The 8,490-nt window shown below is 38.1% G+C and overlaps 1 long non-coding RNA gene across 1 annotated transcript in view; it reads right to left on the bottom strand.

The window, feature by feature from the left end:
* Positions 1-3,434: 3,434 nt before the first annotated feature.
* LOC140625329 (uncharacterized) overlaps positions 3,435-8,490 on the bottom strand; it is a 54,829-nt gene continuing 49,773 nt past the window's right edge. Inside the window, exon 3 of the long non-coding RNA XR_012024688.1 lies at positions 3,435-3,501. This is a non-coding gene — a long non-coding RNA (uncharacterized lncRNA). The remainder of the gene's footprint in view (positions 3,502-8,490) is intronic.

Below are 8,490 nucleotides of genomic sequence, written 5' to 3'. Positions count from 1 at the left end.
GCTGAGTGGAGAAATTTTATATTGGTCATTTCGTGGTCATCTGTGGATTTTAGGATTCCTTTATTGATTCAGGCTATCCACACAGGGTGGGGGTGGATGGCTGATACAACTCTGGGGAAAGGCAATCTGGTCTTCCACTATCCTTGATAAAACATTCCGCTCCCCAGAAACAAAAACAAAAACACCTTCCCTGCCTCTTTCTCAGCAAGCTCCCACCCACCACCTCAAGCACTCACAGGTTGTCATTAATAGAAGTTGGCAGCTACCCCAATGGAATCACTCTAAAAAATAGCCTAGAGCCAACCTGTGTAAGAAAAAAAAAAGTATAAACAAATAAATCAGAGGGGCAAGAGGCAGAGCAGAAAAAGTAGGGAAAATGTGATAAGAAGTTTAAAATTTATTCCACTGCCTGTGATTTCAAAAGCCATGATAAACTACTTTACTATTTTCTAGCTTTGGAATCATCCATGTGGATTTAGGGGCTAGCACCAAGAAAGAGCTCATAATCCCCCAAAAAGACAGTGCAGTGTTAACTATGGGCAACTCATCTTCAAGAAAATAACTGAGCTAGTAGAGGGTGATTTAATAAATTATAGCACTAAATGGTACTTCTGTGGCCTGGGGAAGTTAATTCTTTTTTTTTTTTTTTAAGTTCAATAGGCAGCCACCATATAGCTACCCTGGTGGAATCTAACCCAGAAAAATGTTGGGTCCAATTCTTTACCAGCACATACTTATTACAAGCCTACAATGGAAAACAGAGTCAGTTCAGAGACAGAATGTGTTTATGGCTGGGCTCCCAGAGAGCACAAATAACCACAATACACTTGAAAGGTAGCAAGTGCCCAAGAGAAGAAAAGATGGAGTGTTATGGGATCTGAGAGGAAGGTATAGTATTTCAAGAAACAGAATTGGGAACAGCTTCCTAGGGGTTTGAGTTGAATCCTAAATGACAAGGATATGGATGTGTAGAGGGGATGAAGAAGGGCAGTGTAGGGCACTGGCATGAGTAGAGGTAAAAAGCAGGACAGGAAAGGATTGTAGAAGGAAGAATAAGTTTGGAAAGATAGGCTGGGGAACAGACAAGGAGGCGTTGAAAAGCCACTTAAAGACTTCGGAGGATTTTTTTGTGTTTGTTTTTTAATTTATTTTGTTTTCATATGCTAGGGATGCATAGGCACTTGTGATTATTGAGAAAGGGACTGCAAATATTAGAGCTGTGTTTGAGAAAACAATTAAAACGAGATTGTAAAAAAGATTTGGGGGTGGGACTGGAGACAGTGAAAAACCAGAGTCTATCAATATGGTCCCATAACATCCTCAGAAAGCTTCACCTGGGACTAGGTCACCCTGTTTCTTTGCCAATCCCAGAATCCACCATTTACTACAAGGGCACATCCCCAGAGGTAAGCACATTTAACTTATGGAAACTCCTCCAGATACATGTAGATATAGGGAACATGAGTCACTAGATTGGTAGATTTACAGACAGAGAAATATATATGGCCAGGTAAACTTTTCACTTGGAATGATCCTTTCATCCATTCATTATCTGAAATAAATTCTTATGCTCTTTGTTATCTTGAAATTTTGTCGTTGTTGCTCTTATATCTCACAGAGGCATCTCAAGGTTAAAATTTACACCGAAACTGTTTAGCTATCTCTTGGACCACATTACTGTCCTTATTTAATTAGTTATAATATGTATATAGGACATTTGCTGCAAGGGAGCTGGCAGGCTTGTCAACCTCCAGGAAGTAGGTAGGAGCTACTTTTAATCTCAGGGCTCAGATTCATAAATGCAGGCATCAAGCAGTTCATAATGAGCTCAAGGTCACCTGGTCCATGAGACACAGGTCCAGACATCAAAGTCTGGATTCTGTAGGCTGAAACTTTTACATAAGGATGGAAATCTCTTCACAGAATGCTTAGTCGCACAGATCTGGACCCAAGAGCCTAGTTCCACCTCTTCAGTTTACAAACACTGAAGCCAAAGCTGTTGAGAGGTTTTATGGCTTGTGTGGGTCATGTGGTCAGTTAATGACTGATCTAGATAGTTCTTTCCATTGTTTTAAAACTGGAAAGAGTACAGAAGTTCCCTCATACTGGGGAGAAGAGGTATTAAGGGATGCTCTTCGAAATTTAAAAAAAAAAAAAAGTTAATTAAAAACAAACCCTTATTAAGTCAAAAATTAAAGTTCATTAAAATGAAGAAAGATAGCCTATTTTGACTTGATGAAAATGACTTAATGGTGAATTTTGTTTTTTTTTAAACTCAGTGTCTATTACTTCAATGAGTTTTTAAATTAAGTTATTAAGTCAATACATGTTTTATGATTTTTAATTAGCTTCACTTTTTAAACATTGCATCAAGCTTTGCTACACATTAGAAACAGACTCTGTCAATGTGCCAAAGGATTCTAAAGTTTTTAAAGTGTAGGGGCATTTGGGGCGATTGTGTGTATAGGGGTTTGAAAAGTCATACTTGAAAATATTACCAATGGATGGTAGGATTTCAGATCATTTGTATTTACCTTTTTCTTATCTGTGCTTGCTTATATTCTCAGTTTTCTTTTTTTTTTTATTCTCGGTTTTCTACCATAAATATATATTTCTTATACAATGCAAAAACGATCTTGCCAGTGTAAACAGTTATTTCTTGTATTTGAAAAGCAAGCTATTTGCTGGTCGTGGTAGATACTGTGTGTGGCTTCCCTGCTTAATAGCCATGCCAGCCTCTTTCAAGTACATCTGCCTACGGTGTAGGGTTTGGAAAGCTGAACATCGTATTTTTAGAGTCCTCTGCAGCCAGGGGTCCAGATGAGACTTAAGTTCTGCTAATCAGATGCCCTCAGATGAGGCTAGAACTTGAAAGTGAGGTGAATTGGGGGAGAGGCAGGTTGTGGGGTACAGATGGAGGCCAATCACAGAAGCCATGTGTTTCTGCGCTGTGTTCTCTCCAGCCTCCTGCCTCAGCAGGCTCTTGCAGCAGTTGTAGCAACTGCACTGGTGACAAGGGAGACAGTATGATTCTGGGACCAGGAACCGTTCCTGGGAATTTCACTTACCACCTGTTCCTTTGGCTTTTGCAATAATAATTTTTCTGATAATCTCTCATACATAGTAAAAACCCCATTCTGCTTAAAACCAGCTACGATAGTTCTATTGCTTGTAATTGAGCATTAACCCACGGTCACGTTCAAAATGTTCTTATATACCCTCTTTCCAATTCTTTTTTTTTTTTTTTTTTTTAAAGATTTTATTTATTTATTCATGAGGGATAGAGAGAGAGAGAGAGAAAGAGAGGCAGAGACACAGGCAGAGGGAGAAGCAGGCTCCATGCAGGGAGCCCGATGTGGGACTTGATCCCGGGACTCCAGCATCACGACCCGAGCCAAAGGCAGGCGCTAAACCGCTGAGCCACCCAGGGATCCCCCTCTTTCCAATTCTTAACTTGACTCTTGCTTTTCTTCCTTTTGCAGTTACGACAATGATATCTGCCTGTTGCAAAAAAAGAAAAAAGAAAAAAAGGAAAAGGAATCAATGCAAAAGTTATACACTGAAAAAATGAAAATCTGTCCTCATGCTTCCCGCCCCTCAGCTTATATCCCAAAGCAAACCACTGTTAAATAGTTTATTTCACATCCTTCCAGATATTTTTTATGCCTATATAAAGTGAACACACAGAGAGGTGGGATTTTTTTTTTCATTTTTACAAAAATGACATGAAACCACATATACATAAATCCTGCAACTTTTCAAAAAATCTTTTTATGTTTGAGCTACCTGGTTCTTTTGAACTACTACTTATTATTCTATACTGTGGAGAAACCAAAATATATTTCAACTCTCTATGAATGGACATGTTAATGTTTATAAACAATGTTATAATAATCATCCTTTATTAGATATCTTTATGTGTACATTTTAATATTTCTCAAGATAAATTCTCAAATATAAATGTAAAACGTTTAAATGTTAAAAGATTGCATTTAACTATGTTTTTAAAGAATAAAGTCTGTTTTGCCTATTACTGTATCACTGCTGCTCAGAGCAGCATCTGCCATGTAGAAGGCACTAAATAAATATATGTGAAATGAATGCCAAGTGACTGATTGAAAATAGATTAGGAAATGCATTAATGCAATTCACCACATGAACGGATTAAAGGAGAGAAAAAATAAATACATATGCAACCATTGTGATGGATGTCCCCACAAGTCAGGTAATACTCCACATCCATTCCTGATTTTTAAAAAAAACTATTCATCACAAAATAGAAGAAATATCATTAACCTGATAAAGGGACTTATCAGAAACCAACAGCAAAATATATTTCTAAATATTTATAAAAGAAAAGATAGTTATCACCTTCAAGGACTCAATTATGAATAAAAATAAGCTCACAGGCCTGAGATAGGAAAGGCAGCAAAAATATTAAAATGAGATATAAAATATTAAAGACCTATATGCTTCCACAAAGAAATGCAAAGCAGGTCTAATCAAAAAGCAAAATCATCACTCACACAAGTGCATGGAGTTTACTCTGAGGGAGTTCATCATACTGGGGCAGACTGGGTGGCGCAAATTTTAATATCTAAGAAACTACATGGTCAGACAAGAAAACATATTAAGGGAGCAGTGAGTAGCCTGCAGCTGTTCAACTTCCTCTCCAATACTCCTGGTCTCATCAGCAGAGACAAAACCTATTTCTTTCTTTTCCCTAATGCTCTGCTCTATCAGTTCTAAGTGCTTCTAATCCTCTAATTATGGTCATTTGTAGGATACGGACAGGCCAAAAACAAGACTCCTTTTAACTTGAAGAAACTCTAGAATGTAAATTCAAATTACAGAAAACCATCAAGTGTCCTCAAACTTGGAACATTACATAGCCATTTATTTTTTAAAAAAACGATTTTATTTATTTATTTGAGAGAGAAAGAGAGAGAGAGAGCACACACAGGAGTGGAGGGGAAAGGGCAGAGGGAGAGGGAGTAGCAGTAGTGGAGTGAGCGGAGAGAGTCCACCCCCAGGGCTGAATCCCAGGACACTGATATCATGATCTGAGCCAAAGGAAGACACTTACCCGACTGAGCCGCCCAGGTGCCCTAATTATATAACCATTTTAAAACATATGCAATTTTATATATTCTTATAGGAGAAAAAAAGTAACCTAAGCTGCATTAAATGAAAAGCTAGGGTGCAGGTGTGTATTACCTGATTATATATGCAAACATTTTTCTTTCCTTCTAACAACTTTACTGAGATATAATATACATAAGTTTACCTATTTAAATTGTACGCTTCTGCTATTTAAGTGTATTTACAAAGTTGTACACCTATCACCATAATCTTATTATAGAATCTTTTCATTATCCCAAAATGTAAGTCTGCACCCGTTAATACTCGCTCACAATTCTCTCTCACCCAGACACAGGTAGACACTAAACTACTTTCTGTTTCTATAGATCTGCCTCTTCTGAACATCTGATATTAATGACATCATATGATCTGTGCTCTTATGTGACTGGTTTCTTTCACTTAGGGTGTTTTCAGGGTTCATCCAGGCCTACCATATATCAGCACCACGTTTCCTTTTATGGCCCAATAATGTTCTATTGTATGGATATATTACATTCTATTTATCCAGCTGTCTGTTGATGGACGTCTGGATTTTTTCTACTTTCTGGTTGTTACAGATAAATATTCTATGAGCGTTAGTGTACAGGTTTTTGTGTAGACATATGTTTTTATTTCCCTTGAGTATATATCTAGAAGTAGAATTACTGGGTCATATGGTAACTCTATGTTTAACATTTTGCGGACCTGTCAGACTGCTTTCCAAAGTGGTTGCATTTTACGATCCCACCGGCACACATGAGTGTTCCAATTTCTCCACATCCTCACCAATATTTGCTCCTTTTATTCCCATCCTACTGAGTGTGAGGTGACGTCTCATTTCGGTCTTAATTGCATTTTCCTAATGACTAGGAAAGTTGAGCTTCTTTTCATGTGCTTATGAGCCACCCACATATTTTCTCCAGAGAAATGTCAGCTCAGATTCTTTGCCCATTTTTCAGTTGGGTCCTCTGACTTCTATTACTTGTGGTCATATATTCATATATTTTGAATACATGTCTCTAATCAGATACATGAACCGTAAATACCTTCTCCCATTCTGCAGGCCATCTTTTCACTACCTTGATGATGTCCTTTGAACCACAAAAGTCGTTCATTTTAAAGCACAATCTATCTCTTTTATGACTTCCACTTTAGATGTCATATCTAAGAGATTGTTGCCAAACGCAAAGTTTTGTATACATTTTCTAAAGCACATAAAAACCCCTATGTAAGCATGTGTTTTTTTCTTTTCTAAAGATTCACAAAAATGTTAGTAGTGGTTAACTTTGTGAAGAAGGATAAGGGGAAGGAGAGAGAATTTTATGTTTTACATTATTCATGTGTATGGTGGAAATAATTTATTTATTTATTTTTTACATATGAGAAATTAGTCATTTTTTAAATTTTTTTAAGATTTTATTTATTTATTCATAATAGACACAGAGAGAGAGAGAGAGAGAGAGAGAGAGGCAGAGACACTGGCAGAGCGAGAAGCAGGCTCCATGCAGGGAGCCCGACACGGTATTCAATCCTGGGTCTCCAGGATTGCGCCCTGGGCCAAGGGCAGGCACCAAACCGCTGCCACCACCCAGGGATCCCTGGTAGAAATATTTTATGATATTTATGTATCACTTCTATTTTAAAGACTTTTTTAAAAAAATTGAGATTGAATACTAATAAATAGCAATTGACTACTGTTGGCACTTTAGAAGGACTAATAAATGACAATCCTGTTCTTCTGCCTAAATTCAGAACTGACTGAGATACAGATACAGTAATTAGATAAATGGAAGTCATAATGTCAACCTGATTTCTAATAAAGCAGTGGCTTACTGTAAGAACCAACTGTTAAAACATCCTGCCCCAACCTTCCCCCTGGTTTATACCATGAAACAGCCTACCTAAGAACAAGTTTGAGTCGGGGGTCCTGGATGGGTGGCTCAGTTGGTTAAGCATCCAACTCTTGATTTCAGCTCAGGTCATGATCTCAGGGTTGTGAGATGGAGCCCTGCATCATACTCCATGGATGCATGGAGCCAGCTTAAGATTATCTTTCTCTCTCTCCTTCTGCTCCTTCCCCAACTCTCTCTCTAAAACAAACAAACAAACAAACAAACAAACAGAGGCACCTGGGTGGCTCAGTGGTTGAGCATCTGCCTTTGGTTCAAATCGTGATCCCGGGGTCATGGGATAGAGTCCCACATCGGGCTCCCTGTAAGGGAGCCTGCTTCTTCCTCTCCCTGTGTCTCTACCTCTCTCTGTGTGTCTCTAGTGAATAAATAAATAAAATCTCTTAAAAACAGAAGCAAAAAAACTGTGGCAAAGAGTTTGAATCTAAGAATGTATACACGTCATAAGGATCTCTGCCTAGCACTCTTCAGGAGGAAAAATAGCAACAAAAGAAAGCACCCTCCGTGCCTAAGAACTTTTTATATTAGTTTGACCTAATAGAAAGTTGTGAATTGATGCCTTTTATCTACCAAGTAGTTAGCTCATCCCACCCACATGGCAAAAATTAATGTTTGAGGTAAGAGGCTTCAATACTTAAGAAAAGCCCTCTCCATAAACTACAGAGAATCAGGAAAATAGGCATCTCTCTTTAACAATTACCATAAAATTTTAAGCTATGGTAGATAGAACTTTGTACCTTGATATTGTGTATCCTTATATCTTGCTCCTGATGATCTCATTATAAAATTGTTATGTACATGTAAGTAATTGGTAATTAGGTAGCAAACTGAGGACCTAAACCACTTTGGAAACCCCAAGGCATCTGCACAGGCATCACACTTCCTGTGGAGGAAGTTTTGGGAAAGAAGCTTAAGATTTCAGAAGACTTACACTCAAAAAACAAAAAGCAGAAAGCAGAAAAAGAGCATTTAAATTTTAGAGCACAAGAATAGAGCCGGGAGGAGAAGTCTTTTCAATCAATACAGGGGGTGAAAAATCAGCAGAACAGTTACTGACTATTCTCTGCTTACCGCCATGATGAGCACTGAGAGAGGCCAGAGCTTTCCAACCTACTTGCTACCATGTCTGTGCTCTGAAAGATTGATGCTCTCAGCCCTCAGGAAAGATGGACAGAGCATGGAGTCTTTAGAACTCATAGGTTGGCCACTTCCAGACAAATTAGGCTTCTTCATTTCCGTGGTGTGTCACTAGAGGATCAGGATTCATGGTGTTTGCCTTGACGTGAACAATGATGGGAAGCACTGTGACATTAAGATACAGTAAAGACTAAGGTTTTTGGAAACCTTACCATTGAGTAAGTGAGACATTTAAGCAAATAACTATAGTTACTAAAGTGCAATTTAGTAAGTGCTAATAAAAAATATGAACAGATGGCAGCCTCATTTAAGATCCCACAAT

This window comes from Canis lupus, chromosome 36 (genome assembly GCF_048164855.1).
Source record: "Canis lupus baileyi chromosome 36, mCanLup2.hap1, whole genome shotgun sequence".
Taxonomy (NCBI): domain Eukaryota; kingdom Metazoa; phylum Chordata; class Mammalia; order Carnivora; family Canidae; genus Canis; species Canis lupus.
The sequence above is the reverse complement of the archived record's forward strand: the minus strand, read 5'-3'. Positions and strand labels throughout refer to the sequence as shown.